This window comes from Ixodes scapularis, unplaced genomic scaffold, assembly GCF_016920785.2.
Source record: "Ixodes scapularis isolate PalLabHiFi unplaced genomic scaffold, ASM1692078v2 PGA_scaffold11__112_contigs__length_91849675, whole genome shotgun sequence".
In the NCBI taxonomy this organism is placed as follows: Eukaryota; Metazoa; Arthropoda; class Arachnida; order Ixodida; family Ixodidae; genus Ixodes; species Ixodes scapularis.
Genome location: NW_024609837.1, coordinates 48,135,996 through 48,154,822, shown reverse-complemented (window position 1 = coordinate 48,154,822; position 18,827 = coordinate 48,135,996). Strand labels below are relative to the sequence as shown.

Here is an 18,827-nt window from a genome sequence, read left to right as displayed (position 1 = left end):
TGGGTGGGGGATCTGGGTTGGTTACTCGCCTGCACATGCCTCCCAATTTAAATTTGCATCTGAAAAGAACTCTGGTGCAAAATCGACGTGCAAGCGCGCGGAGTCGGTGTGCTGTGTAGTGGGAGTACGGGATGCACGCAGGGCGGGCAGCTCACCCACCATCCTCCCTCTCTACCTCCCCGACGCTCCGGTCGAGCTTCAGGAGGCGAAGTCGAGCCAGTAAACGTTTTGTTGAAAGTCGAAAGCCTGTCTTGACTGTTTGTTTTAAATGTTCCTCTTTCCTTATCATAAATTAACAACCAACACGCTCAACAATCTACACTCGAGACGTTGCCTGTTCTTTTTTTAGTTTCCCTTTTCGAACCTCAGTCTCAGGTTTAATAATTGAAAACGAGCGTGTTGGTGAATAGATAGGAAGACATGAAACGATAAAACATCAAGGACGGTTACGGATACAGGACTTCTTGAAAGAAGCCCTGTTTCCGTCCCTGTCCTCGATGCTCTCTCCTTTCATGTATTTGTAAATGAAGTTTACCATCAGGTTCAACTTACGCCAGCTCACCTGCTCACTGACTATTCTTTTAACACTAAATGTGCACGCGAGGTTGCGTTAAATAATCATGTCGTACCCGGTACTCAATTAAAGAATAAGAGCGTAAAGCTTTCCGTTCTTCAGGTGTCCGCTATTTACATTCGCGTCTCGCCTCATTAAAATGAAAAAAAAAAAAAGTTCAATCACTGACAAAAACATTTAAAGCGTGCGAAATGAATTTAGGCCTTACGGAGACAGAACCCTGGTGGAATGCCTTGGCAACCAACCGTGAACTCCCCTGTTTGCTGGGGCCACTTTGTCGAAGGTTCGTAAACTTGCCGAATACAAAGAGAGATTGTTTCTGACATAGAGTTACTTACTTTTTTGCGGTGCAAGCAAGCGTTCCCGAAATCAAGAGCGCCCGGATTTCACACCGTCCGAGTTTGTTTACACATTCTCGAATACAGCGATGCCCCGTGCACTCACGCGGTACACAGGATGGCGAAGTGACGGACGCCATAAGCTTGAATAACTTGAGCGGTCAAGGAGAGCAACATCAGCTGTTTGTAGTGACCGGGCCTCATAAACGGAGCTTAGAAGCTCCGCACAAGGTAGATAGTTGGGTCGGTATCTCAACTGGTCACCATTACTTTCCTTACATAACACTCTGGGACTCTGCCTCGAAAGGCGACCCCTTATTTTTATGGCGAATTCAACTGGTCGTTTTAGAGCGCGCCGGGATCAGTTGACCAGATCCGGAATGGAGCACACGATCCGAACGGTGTCGCGCCGCCTACGGATCCCCAGTTGAACATGACCCCTCCTCCAACATCGGCAAATGCCTTCCTGGCATTCACCTGCCCGCCTGCCCGGAAATCTCCTTTCCACGGCCACCGCGGTCGTTTCGAAGACGTTTTCGCAATCGCGGCGCTAACACGTGTTCGACGCACGAGCGGCAGGAATGGCTCAGGAGCTTCTAGCAAAGATTGCCGGAATGCCCGTAGCGGGACAAAACCTTCTCTTCTCCTTCCTGGAAAACGAACCGGCTGTCGAGCCAAGCCGTTAGGCGGTACCTCCCGAGCGGCCATTACGCATTCTTCTGAGGCGAGATGGGCGAGATCAGGCGAGATGCCCCGCGAGAAAGGAAGTCACGTGTGTGCGCCGAGGGCTGGCCCGGCTGGCTTCCGGTTGATTCCGCCGAAATCGGCGGAGCGATTTTTCTCGGACCCAGATTAAGATCCGGAGCGAGAGCTAATTCTAAACAACCCGTGGAACACATCCGTCTTGATCCCGATCGACCTGTGAAAAAGGCTCGTTCTAGAAAAGTCCATCCCGGAGCGCTCCAGAACGACCTGTGGAATTCGCCATTTGTTGCTTGCAAGACGCGGCACCGCAGTGGAGATAAAGTGATTCAGATTCGACGGTGGGAACAGATGCGGCGTCGACGGTCTATCCATCCTTGAGGGTATAAAAGCGAACGAGGTCGTCTGTGTTGTAGACAGTGGCTTTTGTTAATCCTCCAGGTCGTCCTCTGCCATTTCGAAGAAAATATGCACGCAAAACCACGACAGCAAGACACGTTAAGAATGGTGAAAGACGGAACAACGCCACCAGAAAACACACGTAAACTCATGGACTGGGAGACACGCCAGGTCTGGCGCGGGCGACAAAAGGACGGTCCCGAAGCCCCCAAAAGTGTTTCGAGCGATTGCCGCGAGAGCGCGCCACAATTGTGGCCAAGTGATGAAAAAGGTCCATTTTGAAGAAACGTCTGCATTCACAAACTCGTTTGGCAGACGATGGCTTTGTCTCCCGTCACTTGGGCACATGTAAAGTGGAATTAAAACTTTCAGATTAGCGTGTTAAAAGAATATTTATACATGGTAGGCGAAATAACACCCACACCCAGCGAGCAGGAAGAGATGTGCGTGCCAATCTAAAGACATTGAGGCAGACGGATCATACTGCTGACGTTTCAGACGTCCGCAGTGTTCTAGCGTATTGCCGCGCCCAGGGCTGAGAAAGCAACGCTCGGTCACGGACCTCCAGAAAGTTCTCGTTTATTCATGTACCGCATGTAACTTCTATCATTTATTCCTGCTTTTGTTTTCTAGAAAGTGCGTGTTCATTCTCGCCCGATCACGCGACGCTCGAGCCGCTTTCGCCGAATCTTCGAGATAGCGACGCACTCTAGATAAGAGGCCGCCCGCGACCTTGTCGAGTCAGTCTCGCCCCAGTGCTCGATTCTGCTGACACGCCGACTTCGACGCCCGCGACGCTCTGCTTTCTTCTGTTTCCTTCTTTATTTTTGGCACAAGTTCGCCACATTAAACGTTTATTTATTTCTGTTTATTTCTTGTTTATTGGTCACGACTCACCACCCGTGACATTCTGGTGGAGGTGCTGAGTACCGCATGTCCGTGCAGCGCAGCCCTCCGAGTTCCCGCAGTACAAGTCCAAACCCCAGCTCCGGAGGACCCGACGAAGACCAGATCGAAACCCGGTCAAGTCGCGCATCCGAGGTCTACCCCCGGAACACGGACTTCTGCCACCCACGACCAAGCCGAAGACAACGATGGCCAACCAGGCGCAGACCCCGGCCGCTTCTGCCGTTGTGTACCTGCCGATCGCACCCAGGACTCCAACGCCTTTCCACGGAGACGTCCACGAGGACGTTGAAGACTGGCTGCAACACTACGAACGTGTAGCCCGCCACAACGGATGGACGACTGAACAATACCTCCACAATCTCTACTTCGCGCTTGAAGGAACTGCGAGGCATTGTTTTGAAAACCACGAAGCGTCCTTCACTACGTGGGAGTCCTGCGCCGCGGAGTTGAAGCGAACGTTCCTCAACCACCACCGTCGGCAGCGAGCGGAGGGCCTTCTCCAAACAAGGGTGCAGGGCCCCAACGAAAGCGTGACCAGCTTCGTAGAGGATGTCATGCGCCTATGTGCCCGAGCCGATCCGGAGGCAGCCGATGAGAAGAAGCTCCGCGTCCTCATGCGTGGCGTGAAGGCTGAAATTTTTGGGGGCCTTGTCCGCCATCCCCCGACAACCGTCGACGGTTTTGTGGCTGAAGCCGCTAACATCGAGCGAGCGCTGTCGGCCCGAGCAAGCCATTACCATCGACTCGCCGGCGTGCCTGCTCCTCGAACCGCCGCATCTTGCCGACTAGACCTGAACGCCACCGGTGTCGACGGCCTTCGGGAAATCGTCCGCGACATCGTCCGGGAGGAGCTCCGGAAGCTGCTGCCTGCTGCCAACCAGCCGGCTGAGCTGTCGATCGCCGAAGTGGTGCGCGAAGAAGTCCAGCGGGCAATTCAACCGGAGGCTCCTGCCTGCGTAGCACCACCCGAAGAGCCCGCCCTGACCTGCGCCGCAGCGGCCCGACGGCCACCGCCTCCTCGCCGCACCTATGTCACGCCGCCCCGACGTCAGTCTCCTGCGCCGCAGCACGACCGACGCCACGACGACCAGGTCCAGTACGCCTGCCCGGAGCCTCGCGCACCCCGCAAGACTGACCTGTGGCGAACGCCCGACCGACGCCCTCTGTGCTTCCATTGCGGGGAAGCGGACCACACCTACCGCCGCTGCACATACCGACGACTCGGGCTACGCGGGTTCCACCCGAACGACCCGCGCCCCCGTCATGGTGAACGCCCTATCGAGATCGACGAGTACCTGCGACGACCTCAGTCCCCCGAGCCTGCGTCCCGCCGAGAGTTCCGGTCGCCGTCACCGCGACGTCCAGCTTCGCCGATGCACCGACGGCGACGTGAAAGCCTGTCCCCCCTCGCTCCTCGCCGGGGAAACTAGGCGCGGCAACCCCTGGAGGTGGAGTTGCCGAAGACGACCGACGCCAAGATCCTCTACGAACGTCGGGGGGCCCCCACTCGAACGCTACCAGAGACCAAAACGACGTCGCTGCAGTGGTGTCCAATAACCTAAACGTCGTCATCGACGGCCACGACGCATCTGCACTCGTGGACACCGGAGCAGACTACTCAGTCTTGAGTGGGAGGCTCTCCCGCCGCCTTCGAAAAGTCATGACGCCGTGGGATGGACCACGAATAAGAACCGCGGGAGGACACCTCATTACACCAGTCGGGAGATGCACCGCTCGCGTCGAGATTCACGGCGAAACATGCCCTGTGAAGTTCGTCGTTCTGCAAGACTGTTCGAGGGACGTCATTCTCGGAATGGACTTCCTGTGTGAATACGGCGCCATCATCGACCTTGCGGAGAACAAGCTGACGCTTCGGAAGCCTGCCCCATCGGTGGAAAATACCAAACCGACGTTAGCTGCAGTGCGAGTCCTCGCCAGCCACGTAAACCTGCCACCACTGTCGAGTGTATTTGTGCCCGTCAGGACCGAAGGAGCCACCTGCGGTGTAGCACTGCTGGAAGGAAGCGTCCAACTTCTCCTCGGACGAGGGATTGGCATTGCAAGAGCCGTAACCGAGCTCCAGGACGGGCGTACAGTAGCCCTTGTCACCAATTTCCGGCAAGAGTCGCAGCACCTTACAAAGGGTACAACTGTGGGCTACGTCGAGGAAATCGAAGACTCAGCCGCGATCGCCGTGATCTCAGAAGACGCCTCTCCGACGCAGAACAAGACAATCACGTCCTCAGAGCTCGACATCGACCCATCCCTCCCAGCCCCACAACGACGACAACTTCGTGACCTTCTCGCCGAGTTCAGTGAGTGCTTCTCCACGTCGTCGAAAGTGCGCCAAACGACGGTTGCGAAACATCGGATAATTACTGATGACGACGCACTCCCTGTGCATCGGCCGCCGTACAGGGTCTCCGTGAAAGAAAGGGAAGCCATCCAGCAGCAGGTACAAGAAATGCCTGACGACGACATTATCCAGCCCTCAAGCAGTCCGTGGGCTTCACCGGTAGTCCTGGTGAAAAAGAAAGACGGGACTCTTCGGTTCTGCGTGGACTATCGCCGACTGAACGCCGTAACAAAAAAGGACGTCTACCCACTGCCACGCATCGACGACACCCTGGACCGACTACGCCACGCCCGATACTTTTCGTCGATGGACTTGAAGAGCGGGTACTGGCAGATTGAGGTCGACGAACGAGATCGTGAGAAGACGGCCTTCGTCACGCCGGACGGACTGTATGAGTTTAAAGTAATGCCATTCGGGCTGTGCACAGCGCCGGCAACCTTCCAGCGCGTTATGGACACCGTCCTTGCCGGCTTGAAATGGCAAAGCTGTCTCGTCTACCTCGACGATGTTGTGGTCTTCGCAAGCGAATTCGACGATCACCTGAGACGACTGCGAGCCGTTCTACAGGCCTTCAAAGCTGCTGGGCTGACCCTCAAGCCTTCCAAGTGTCGGTTCGCCTATGGTGAGCTCAAATTCTTGGGCCACGTCGTGAGTGCTCAGGGTGTAAGCCCTGATCCCGCCAAGACGTCCGCTGTCGCCGAGTTCCCGAAGCCATCGGACAAGAAGACCGTTCGAAGATTCCTTGGGCTGTGCGCCTATTACAGACGTTTCGTTCGTGATTTTGCGCAAATTTCTGCACCGCTGACGCATCTGACAAAAGACGACGTGCAGTTCCAGTGGGGAGAGGAGCAAGAGCAAGCGTTCGACGAACTCAAGCGAAGGCTCCAGTCGCCCCCTATCCTCGGACGTTTTGACCAGTCGGCGGAGACTGAAATCCACACGGACGCCAGCAATACCGGTCTCGGTGCGGTACTCGTTCAGCGACAAGAAGGGGCAGAGAGAGTAATCGCTTACGCAAGCCGGGCGCTGTCTAAGGCAGAACAAAATTATTCAACGACCGACAAAGAATGTCTTGCTGTCGTCTGGGCGATAACCAAGTTCCGCCCGTACTTGTGCGGGATCCCGTTTCGCGTGGTCACAGACCACCACGCCCTCTGCTGGCTCGCAAACCTCAAGGATCCGTCCGGACGCCTCGCCCGCTGGAGCCTTCGACTGCAGGAATTCGACGTAACCATTGTGCATAAGTCCGGCCGCAAGCATAATGACGCTGACTGTTTGTCTAAGGCTCCAGTCGAACCTCCAATCTCCGGCGCGGACGACGATGACGACGCCCGTTTTCTATTCGCAGTTGACGCTACCGACATGAGGGCACTGCAACGCGACGACGCGGAACTTAGCTCCGTGATCGACAGCCTCGAAGGTCGAGGAGGCTCTGTCCCACGGGTCTTTTCTCGGGACCTACCGAGCTTTGTCCTGCGGCGAGGCGTGCTCTTCAGAAAGAATTTCGGAACCAGCGAAACCCCCTGGCTACTGGTTGTCCCCGCCAGCCTCCGAGAAGAAATTTTTCAAGCGTGCCACGACGACCCAACGGCCGGACATCTCGGCTACAGCAGGACCCTTGCCCGGATTCGTGACAAGTACTACTGGCCAAAGCTTCCGAAGACCGTCCATCTCTACACACGATCGTGCCATGAGTGCCAGCGACGCAAGAAACCACCGTCAAAGCCAGCAGGTCTCCTTCAGCCGATTACCCCGCCAACCAAGCCCTTCCAGCAAATTGGAATGGATTTGCTGGGTCCTTTTCCACCGTCGACGATGGGGAACCGCTGGATAATCGTCGCCACCGATTATCTTACTCGTTACGCCGAGACGAAAGCCCTTCCTTCGGGGACTGCTGTCGAAGTCGCCAAGTTCTTCATCGAGTCCATCGTCCTCCGCCATGGCGCCCCCGAAGTACTGATCACAGACCGAGGGTCATCGTTTATGGCACAGCTGACCCAAGAGATCCTGCGTTTAAGCCACACGGAACACCGTCGAACAACGGCATACCATCCGCAGACCAACGGGTTGACGGAGCGGCTCAACAAAACAATCGCCGACATGGTCTCTATGTACGTCGACGTGGAGCACAAGACCTGGGACGAAGTGCTGCCCTACGTCACGTTCGCCTACAACACAGCAGTGCAAGAGACCACAGGAGTGACGCCCTTCCAGCTGGTGTATGGCCGGGCGGTGACGACTATGCTAGACTCTATGCTGCCGCACGAGTCAGTCAACGACGGGAGCGATGACGCCCAGGTGGTTGCTCAACGGGCAGAAGAGGTCCGCCAGCTAGTCAGACTACGAATTCAAGACCAGCAACATGTCGACGCTCGCCGGTATAATCTTCGTCGCCGCGACGTCCACTTCCAGCCCGGAGACAGAGTTTGGGTGTGGACGCCGATTCGTCGTCGCGGTCTCAGCGAAAAACTCCTGAAGCGCTACTTTGGGCCCTACAAGATCATCCGACGCCTCGGCGATCTGAACTACGAAGTTCTACCCGACGGAACGCGCCCATCTGCAAGACGTCAGCCGCGACCCGAGGTGGTGCATGTCGTCCGGCTGAAGCCGTATTACGAACGATAGGGCTCTCCACCCTCGTCGACGAGCGAACTGTGGACTGTGAACTCCGGCTAGCAATTCTGCTGTCCTTTTGTTTTTTGTTTTCCGTTTTTGTGCTGCATCGGGACGATGCACTTTTAAAGGGGGGGATAATGCCGCGCCCAGGGCTGAGAAAGCAACGCTCGGTCACGGACCTCCAGAAAGTTCTCGTTTATTCATGTACCGCATGTAACTTCTATCATTTATTCCTGCTTTTGTTTTCTAAAAAGTGCGTGTTCATTCTCGCCCGATCACGCGACGCTCGAGCCGCTTTCGCCGAATCTTCGAGATAGCGACGCACTCTAGATACGAGGCCGCCCGCGACCTTGTCGAGTCAGTCTCGCCCCAGCGCTCGATTCTGCTGACACGCCGACTTCGACGCCCGCGACGCTCTGCTTTCTTCTGTTTCCTTCTTTATTTTTGGCACAAGTTCGCCACATTAAACGTTTATTTATTTCTGTTTATTTCTTGTTTATTGGTCACGACTCACCACCCGTGACAGTATGGCATGAACTGAACGATAATGCAGCACTAGTATACAAAATGTTATATAGCATTTCTATGCTATTTTTTATATCTATGTAGATAAGAAAGAAAAAAAACGACAGTGAGATACAAATGTGCTTTGTTTTGCCTTTGATAAAAAGTATCCCAAACATTATTTCGAGCTGTCGCTATTCAACTTGCAAGCACACCCGAACTAATTGTTTTGAACAAGAAAAAATATGCGCTCACTAGTCCCTATAAATATACGTGTCATAATGTCAAGATTCTCGGCGTTAGCTATGCAAATATAATCAACGAAGTCTACGTGCAGTGTTTCATTCAACAGCAGAAAACCGCGGTCTGCGTTGCCGACGAGGTGGACGCCCGGGGGAGATGCCGTTCTTCGGGCCTACGTAAAAAAATAATTTCTCCAATTTAACAAAAAGTCAGTTTCAAATATGTCTCATATGTCGAACAGATGGAGTCGTTTGAACTTTCGGATATTTCAGAAAATGCAAGCACCGTTGCCGACATGGCTTTTTTTTTTACACTCAATATTGCCGTTTTTGACCAAAGTGACATATTCACCATTTAATTAAAAACTGTTCGAATATTTTCTTTAGAAATGTAGTGCAACCTAGTCGAGCATAAGGTTAAAAATTACGTAAAAAAGAAAGTTTTTTTTAGTTAAACTCTAAATTTAAGCTGACGAAACAAATTGAGAAATCTTTAAAACTTGCTTAGGTTTGGAGTGCCTGTTTGGACTCGAATTTCGGCGTAAGATGTTTTCTTCTCAAGGTAAGATAGAATACATTACGTCTCCATTGCATCCAAACGTAAAATGATGTGCTATAATATATTTCTTCAGCAATATTTCAATGTAGAGAAGGTTTTCTTTGATTCCCCGAAATTTGGAGCATGACGTCAGCTAACATAAACGTAATGCAGCCCTCAAACTTAGCCATCCTGCGTTGAGACCTGTCTTTATTCATATTATTTTTTTCAAGCATATCTAAAAATGTGACGAAAATTTTCGTTTTCTTTGACATGGAATGACCGGGCCAACAGACGTGTCTTCCGGTTCTGTTGTGTTTTCTATTCAACATAACCACGCTTTAAATCTTAAAAAAAGAACACATCGTACCAACAAACTTGCCTGTGTAGTTTAAGATCTCGTTTACAAATCTCGTTTACGTATGCCAGACCCCCCCCCCCCCCCTTTTTTTTTTATTTTACACTCGGCTAGAGTGCAAGAGAAGCTCACAAGCCCCATAATTCCGGTGCGTTTACTTGCGTCCTCTACTATTCGCGATATAAGTGTCTGCTGCTAAGTACAGGATCTAGTGACTTTAGTGCTAAGCTACGCCTGTGGTGTTTACTGCTTAGAAATGCAAACGAGAAAAAGTTTCGCGGGCCCGAGGACGCAGCTTGCGTAACTGCCGAACGTGCACACGCGCGCGGTGGTGCTAAGTGCACTTAGCCACGACTTGTACGAGCGAAGTGCCTCGGGCGAAGATTCACGCCAATGTCCTGCCTCACACATTCCGAAATAAATCATTTCTCGCAGTTCCCTGGGGTCCAAGAGAAACACCGCGATTGCATAAACCAGCTGGTAGAAAATAAAGTGCAGTAAATAGCATCTATATACTTTTATTTTCACAGTATAATCCACTGAATGTGTCAATTAAAGAAGACTCACTTAATTAAAATACCATAAAACTTCTTTCGAAGTCACCCCCCCCCCCTCCCCCTCCTCCAGACAGCAAAATATGTTTTGATCATTCAAGGGCAAGCTCTTATCTGCCTATGGCGAGAACCGGAGTGTTAGGGGCAAAGACATATCGGCTTAATTTGAAGAGATATACGCATATGTGCCGTAAAGCATAGCAACAGCGACACGCTACGACATGTAGTTTTTAAGTGCCCGTGTTGTCTCCTCGCCCTCCCTGAAGGGGTAACAGATTTGAGTTTGGCTTCGGGGCTCGCTGGCGAGGATAGAATAATGGAGGATTAAAGGATTACAATCACCAAAAGTAGATTGTAAATGATTGGCGAAAGTCTGGAGAAGCGTCAAAACATACAAAAATGAATAAAACGGAACCTCACGCTGGAGAAAAAGGTCTAATAAACCCCTCTCCTGCCAGATGTACTCCAACACATAGTGAGGGCGGAGGCGAACTGGTGTAAGTTTACAATAACGTTAAAACACCTGAGACTGGGTGTGAAAAAACCTTGAAACTACCAAAAGTAGAAGAAGCAGGGAAAGAAGTCGGTCAGACGACATCTCAAACAAGTTTATTCAATAAACCTCTTGTATACACTTTCAAACCAACGTCGTCACCAACCAACACAGCAAACAAAAACAAAATTGTCGTTCCTTTTCTAACTTTTCTACAAATTCTACAGCCGCCTATGTACACATTTATGACATGCCATGACCTTGCGCTGTCACTCTACGTTCTAACAAAGCTTAAACTTCCGAAAACAGCCCAAAAACAAGCCCAGAACGACGTTGCTACGCTCCGTTTCATCCTGTGTTCAAACGAAGCGGACACTAGGAGCCATCCTAGCTAATCCCGCTCTGCGATCGTAGCAAGTGATAGCGTCTCCTCGCGCCTCTGCGCCCTCTCTCCAAGGTCACGTGACACTCCTGCGGCTTTCAATTAGCTCCGATGGCTTGTAGCATCCACTGTGCTTGTACGTCAGGTAAACCAGACTATAGAATGGGCGAAATAGGTCGTCTTTCTTTATATACATATCAGAGCGCAGCTCTTCGGGGCCCGTTTCCGGCTTGAGCGGCGTCGGCGTAACCGTGAAGTCACGTGACCCCCCAGGTCACGCGACCCCCCCATGGTTACGTGACCCGCCGAGGTCACGTGACCCCCCATCCCCGAGGTCACATGACCCCCCCATCCCCGACGTCACGAAACCCCCCCACCCCTCGAGGTCACGTGACCCCGCCAGAGTTACCCCCAGGTCACGTGACCCCCTAAGGTCACGTGACCCCCTGAGGCCACGTGACACCCCTGTGGTCACGTGACCCCCCTGACGTCAACGGCCCCCCTGAGGTCACGTGACCTGAAGGAGTCACCTATACGGTATACCTCACTACGCTTGGATCCTCTTCCTCAAGAGCTGCGCTCTAATTCAACGTTACAGGGAATTGTAAACGGCTTTCATTTTTTCTGTAATTATTTTGAAATAGGAGCAATGTCAGATAATTTATATTTACGGTGTTGGTTTAATAACGCGACGACTCCGAGCTTCTATCGTGATTTTAACCCACCATGACTCTTGCCCTTTGCAACGATAAGCAGCAAGGATTACATTTCGAGGAGTGTCCTCGCGCTTCTCTTTCTTTCGTGCCAGTGCTCACAATCAGCCAGAGTTGCGAAATAAAACTAAACGATATGCTCTGCGCTGCCCTGTCATGTTCTACTATGCCCGGGCTAGAGAGTGTCTTCCCTTGCCGCCTTCCCTCTCCCCCAGCAACAGTTAGACTTTTTTTGCCCGCGTGGGGGTGCGACTAAACTCCATTGCCCAAAGTTGCCTGAGCGGCACTGAACATCTGTTGTCCGACCAACCCGTAACGCGCATAAATCCTCACCCAAGGGATTCACCAAACCTTTGGCGCTCGCTCTGTAGCTGGGGCAGTGCTCTGCATGTTCGCACTATGCAATAGACGTCCTTGCCCATGTTTTGCGATGTTGTAATATAATATCGTCCATAAACAAAAAAACAAAAAAAAACAAAAAAAAAAAGCTTGATTGTAGTTAGTAATTTTCGGTAGTTAATAATTTTTGGTAGTTGGAACTTTTACAGTAGTTGCCACTTTTACGGAAGTTGGTAATTTACTCGACTGCTTTTGAAATAGTGTAATATCTACTCCACTCAAATTGCTTTCGACACCGATAATCATAAATTTAACTACTTTTTTCAGTGACCGGTAAAAGTCTGACAGAGTGCCGCTGTATATCTGAACACGTTATGGTTTTCCTCCTCCGGGAGTAATTAGAGTTAATTCGTAGAAGACGTCTGGCCGACACCGGTGTCAAATCGGTGTTCACTTAATTAAAGTACATGACAGAAATAATACATCATAGAGGGGACGAAACACAGACGAGTCTACTTCTCTGTGTTTCGTCCTCTGACTCCTCTCAATGTTTTATTGTTTCTGTTATCTAGTATACTTTACCAACACGCTGGTTAGGAATATAAGCGTTAATTAAGTCCGTGTTCTAGAGCGGAAGAGTCTCGCGCACCGTTCACTAAATGTGTATCAGCGCCGTAAGAGGCTGACACTCCAGCGCTCTTCGCGGAGCGAGTTTTTCTCCGAGGCCGCGTTCACACTTGTAGTTTTTAAGTGCCCGTGTAGTTTTTAAGTGCCCGTGTTGTCTCCTCGCCCTCCCTGAAGGGGTAACAGATTTGAGTTTGGCTTCGGGGCTCGCTGGCGAGGATAGAATAATGGAGGATTAAAGGATTACAATCACCAAAAGTAGATTGTAAATGAGTGGCGAAGGTCTGGAGAAGCGTCAAAACATACAAAAATGAATAAAACGGAACCTCACGCTGGAGAAAAAGGCCTAATAACCCCTCTCCTGCCAGGTGTACTCCAACACATAGTGAGGGCGGAGGCGAACTGGTGTAAGTTTACAGTAACATTAAAACACCTGAGACTGGGTGTGAACAAACCTTGAAACTACCAAAAGTAGAAGAAGCAGGGAAAGAAGTCAGTCAGACGACTTCTCAAACAAGTTTATTCAATAAACCCCTTATATACACTTCCAAACCAACGTCGCAACCAACCAACACAGCAAACAAAAACAAAATTGGCGTTCCTTTTCTAACTTTTCTACAAATTTTACAGCCATCTATGTTCACATTTATGACATGCCATGACCTTGCGCTGTCACTCTACGTTCTAACAAAGCTTAAACTTCTGAAAACAGCCCATAAACAAGCCCAGAACGACGTTGCTACACTACGTTTTATCCTGTGTTCAAACGCAGCGGACACTAGGAGCCATCCTAGCTAATCCCGCTCTGTGATCGTAGCAAGTGATAACGTCTCCTCGCGCCTCTGCGCCCTGTCTCCAAGGTCATGTGACACTCCTGCGGCTTTCAATTAGCTCCGATGGCTTGTAGCATCCACTGCGCTTGTACGTCAGGTAAACCAGACAATAGAATGGGCGAAATAGGTCGTCTTTCCAAGGTATATGTATAGATGGTAGCGAAGCTTCCATAGAAGCCCTTAGGTGCAAAAAATGGCGGCTCATGGGGCGCAGCGCCATCTGTTAGTTGCGCGGCATTGTCATTAGTCATGCTCGCCCGTGACGTACAGGAAGTGACGCTTTATTAAAAAGGAACAAAGAAACACGATATGACGCATTTTCCTCAAGATTTCGACGTCACGATTGTTTTCGGCGCGAAATTTAAATGATTTTCGCCGGTGGCGCGAAATTTAATGTTTTTCAGATGTTCTACATGCCTGCTACCGTCCTTCAAACCTTGCTTCACGCATAATAGCCTTGTTTGTATCAGTCACTCCCATGTAATCCCTCTTCCAAAAGAACCAGTTTTTTATCAGTTCTGGGAACCACCAAAAGTTACGATCTTCAACTAAGCAGTGTGTTACAGCACGCCTATGAAGGCGTACTTATCATTGTAATACCGGCTTGTTCGCCAAGAAAGACAAAAAGGCACAAGCTTGGTTTACACAGTTTATTATATACAAACTTACAACACCACCACTGAACACTTGAATATAGATATGGCATTAAAAACGAAGTGAAATAAGGTCTGGACAACTCTATGCACGCGCTTAATACTCTCAACTGGAGGCACGTTTACGCATTTATCTTGTACTGTTGACGTTGAGAGCTCGTAACTAGATTTAACTATATCAATCACAGGTGGAGGTGCGGGGCTATGCATGTCTTCTGCATTGGAATGTTCGCATGAATTAATGCTTCAAGAGATTGAAAATTGAGACGTTTCGTTATAGCACATGCGTTCGTCACAAACATATTGTGCCCCACAGCTTGGCTATTTATGCGAGGATTAGTACGCAGGAAACTGCCACAAAATGACAGGAAAGAAAGCATAAGAAAAAAGATAATAATTCGTTTTGTGGCAAATTGTTAGCACCATACTGACTCACTGAGTTACGTTTTATCGCAGTTTGATATACTTTTGTATACCTCACACAACCAAACATTAATCCAGGTTTATGTCTCAAGTCGTCACACTGCACAAGAAAACATCGAGGTCAACGCTTCTTCTCACACACTTCTCAATAATGCACAGGGTGTGTAGGGTGTCTACCAACCGGGAAAACTTAAAATATTTAAGTAAGGCGGATTATATTTAAAGAACAGGGTAATATAAAGGGAACCGTAAAAAAGTTCCTAATCAGTAAAAATGATAAGCGAAAGTGGAACGGCAGCGTGCAACGAAGCCCGATGATTGCACAAGGATTTCACGGTGGTGCCGCTGCACTGAATAACGTTGCCCGCCACGTCATTAGGCAGCGCAGGCCACTAGGCACTCCCTGAACCGAAGTAACGGTCAACATTTTATCGAAATAGAGAGGAAAACCTTGGGAAAATTGGGAAATTTGGAATAAGTGATTTGGTAGACACCCTGTCCCATCATTCAGTGAGCAACGTCATCTAGCACTATGCAGCGAGGGTCGAATGAATCTAACATATTTTACTTAGAACGAAAAAATTAGTTTTGCATGCTGTGACACTGAAATTGTGATAATGATTCATTGAAAATTTAAGTTCATCTAGCTGAACCTATACGTCGATTGCACTGTCTGAGCATGCGAAACAAACTTTTACACTTTATTTAAAGTATGATAGATTCATTTGGTCATCGCAGTAGACAGTTTCGGCAAAGCGTGTGATAATTTAGAGGTATGTACTCGCACAATCCGGTATGCCAGCGTGATCGTTGAATGCAACACGTAAGACAAACTAAAGGGACTTCCTGTGGGCATAACGCAAGTGATGTCTCATCTGCACAGCCTCTGGACTCGTTGCTGGGTTTTGCGTCTCACAGCTGCATCAAGGAGTTCAGTATTTTTTTTACGGGCGAACCAATGAAGCCTCACCCTTGTAAACAAAGCAAATAAATCACCATAGACATCCTCACTGCAGAGTGTCAGCAGCTTTTCGACCTTCTCATGAAGTGTGATGCACAACGCCTTCCCAACGCCTTCTTTCAAAACAAGACTGTCAATTGACGCCACAAAAACCTTCTCACAAGCTTGAACGAAAGAAGCAAAGCAAGGTGAGGGGACCGAGAGGCTTCCAAAGTCTCCTTCAGCCGTTCCTTTCACACTCAAATACAACAACACTTGGCTGTCATCAGAAAAAGTGGCATTCTTGATTTGCAATTCACATTGCTGAGTCACGTTTTGACATGTGTGATACTTGATAAACCTTGTTACAAGCCATCCAGTAAAGTAAACCATGTTTTTAAGTGATAATAATGTGGGATAACTACTGGATGTGAGGTCAGCTGCACATTGTGGGAGTGAGCTTCCTAGACTAAGTGAAGCTGAGAAACCAACCGGAAGAGCCGCTAAAAGAGTTGCCATGTCCTCTTCGCAGTTGCTCTTGTCAGACAGTTTAAACAAGTTGCTAACTAGGAGATGTCTAAAGGCTGCCTGAAACTGCCGGCAAGAGGAATTGGCGTTCGCACCAGACTTTGACCTTATTACGGAGAATGTGTTTTCGAGTGCATCTTGGTTGAGATGGCGAGTCAGGAGGTATCTGAAACCAAACTCAGATGTCAGGCGCTCACAAATCAGCATAATAGACCGAATGGCCAAGGAGAAACCGCGAATGCAAGCAGGCTGCCGTGGGCACCCAAGAACGGTAAGGCTTTCGAACATATGAAGGCATTCTTTTAGAAACTCCTTGTGAACAGAGCCTTCGTGCATTGCAGACACATATGCACTTTTCCCGCGTTACTGTGAGCTGTTCAAGCTATCAAAAAGACGATCCATTTTTTCAATAAACCGGGCCGTGTGGATAGCTTCAACTGGCAGTTGCTGGAAAGTTACCATGGCAAACATTGCAGCAGCACAGTGATTACTGAATATTTGCGCTGCTAGTTTCACTGACATTTTGGAGGCACAAGTCAAATTAAAATGCTTCTCACTGAGCCTTGGCATGGATCGGATTTCAAGCTGTTTGTCTTTTTCGTAAGCTTCCCTGAGGAAAGAGCTTCTCAACGTGTGGTCCCCAACTTGAAAATTGTACTTGAAGAACATATTTCGTAAGCACTTCAGCAGATGTGGAACATCAAATAGAAAAAAAGTGGCTTCCCATTCACAGTTACGTAGGGCTTCTCAGGGGTAACAAGGCCATTAAAAAGAGCAAATTTTTGATTGCCTTGGTCACATACGACAGCTACTGGCTCCAGGCCGGCTTTCACAAGCAAATTGTGGCACTGGAAAAGAAGGTCACGCAAAATGTTGGCAGGTGTTCCCCCATGAGCAAAAAAATAGCCAAGTGGCTGCTTCCATGGCGTAGGAATGCCTTTAGCCATAAACACAAGAGCTTTGTTTACAAGGTTATGGCCTCTTCCAGCGTTACTTTCTTCGAGCCCTTCAAACCTGTCCACAGAGGGGTTGTACGAGAGCTCTTTCGTGACGTTCATCTCGTCAAAGGCAATAATGCATGGCTTGTCTTCTGGTGAAAAAGAAGCTGCACGTCTTTTGACTAGTTCGAAAACTTCTGGTTAAAAACCAACCCTCAGGGGAACACGCTGAAGCCAAAGCTGTAGCGACCTAACGGATTTGAGCCTCAACAATTGCCTACGGTACCGGTAACCCTTAGGGCTGTGAAAGTACAAGCCCAAGGCAAAGGCTTTGTTCTGGCTGCACCACCGCCTACCGAACCTGCTCGCATTGGTCATCTTCAGCTGAGCTTCCACAAGGGCAGCAACGGCTGGAGAGACGAGGCTACGTACACTTTCAACTATCTCAGTGACAGTCAGCATATGACGCCGTCGCTGCAGTCGTTGCTGGAGTCTCTTGTTATGTTTCCGAAGCTGTCGAAGTCTGGCCCTCAACACGTCCATCTTCCCCTTGCCCTCGGTGCGGGTGGCACAGGACCCTGCAAGGGGAAAGCAAAAGCAATTATGAAACATTTCGAGAAATATTGAAATAAACAATGTGCCTCCACTGTAGAAAATGTGGAAGTACAAGTAACCTTTGTGCATCATGACGGACAGCTACGTTGGTGAGGAACCGCAGGAGTCGAAGACACCGACGCATCATAATCGGTAGGGGAAGGTTCAGGTGCCCACACATCGTTTCCTCCAGACGGCGGGCCATGTCCATCCATCGCGCCTTGCATCGCGTATGTGTGATCCACTACAATAAAAACAAAGGAAACAAAGTGACGGAGGGGTTGCAAAAAGCTGAACCAGCTATGACTGGTCAAGTACTACGCAACAAAGTAATCTTCAAAGACTGTCCTAAACAACGCACACTATAAAAACTTGCCATGAACTCTGGTTGGAGGGCTAGTCTTCGTGCCAGAGGTCAGAGTCGTGAGACTGCTCCCCACATCTGCAAAGCAATGACGAGGCAATTAAAAAATCTGTCAAAAACATCAGTCATTGTATTGTTTCAGGAAATTCCTGCGGCATGTGACAAGCTGTAGCCCGTTGCAACCTAAGAACGAAGGGCGAGGGTAGGACGGGCCGGGGAGGAAGAAGCAGACGGAACGCTGGAGAAGAGAGAGGAGAACCTCCTTCTTTCTTTAGCGTTCCGTCTGCTTCCTCCTCCCCGGCCCGTCTTACCCTCGCCCTTCGTTCTCAGGTTGCAGCGGACTATAGATTAAAACATGTTCATACATGTTTCACATGTTTCCCAAAGATGGCTACTACACGACAGTCCGAAATATATAAGAAATAAGGCCTGCAACACTTCTCCGCCAATATGCAATTGCTTTTACCTTCTTCTGTAGTGTGGTGCGTGTGACACCGTGATGATGTGGGCCCATCGGTGCTACTGCTGCTGGCCAGTGTGGGCTCGCCCTCGCTAGTCAATTGGCCAGGGCTGCTGCTCTGGACGGCATCTCCGGCACCTATGCAAAGTTAAGCACACACGTAATGTACACTAAAAAAGTTCCCTGTATCTGCATGTAAAATACTTTCTGAATAAGCTCATCTTTTCAAAGTTGGTCAAAAGACCAACTTTTCAGAGAGCTGCGTGTAGTGAAGATATTTGATCACTATGCTTTAAAACTGAGCATAAAGTATGAACAGGAATGTCGCGAGTTAAACAGTTTTTTATTGTCATTAACATGACTTCGAAAAAAATCTGCAACATATTCCACCCGTCACTCCGATGTTTGGGCAGTAGAAACGTCACGAACAGATTATGGCCTCAAAATTATTAA

The 18,827-nt window shown here is 49.6% G+C and overlaps 1 pseudogene; it reads right to left on the bottom strand.

The window, feature by feature from the left end:
• Positions 1-15,219: 15,219 nt before the first annotated feature.
• On the bottom strand, positions 15,220-16,354 carry LOC120844142 (annotated as a pseudogene).
• Between the last annotated feature and the right edge of the window lie 2,473 nt (positions 16,355-18,827).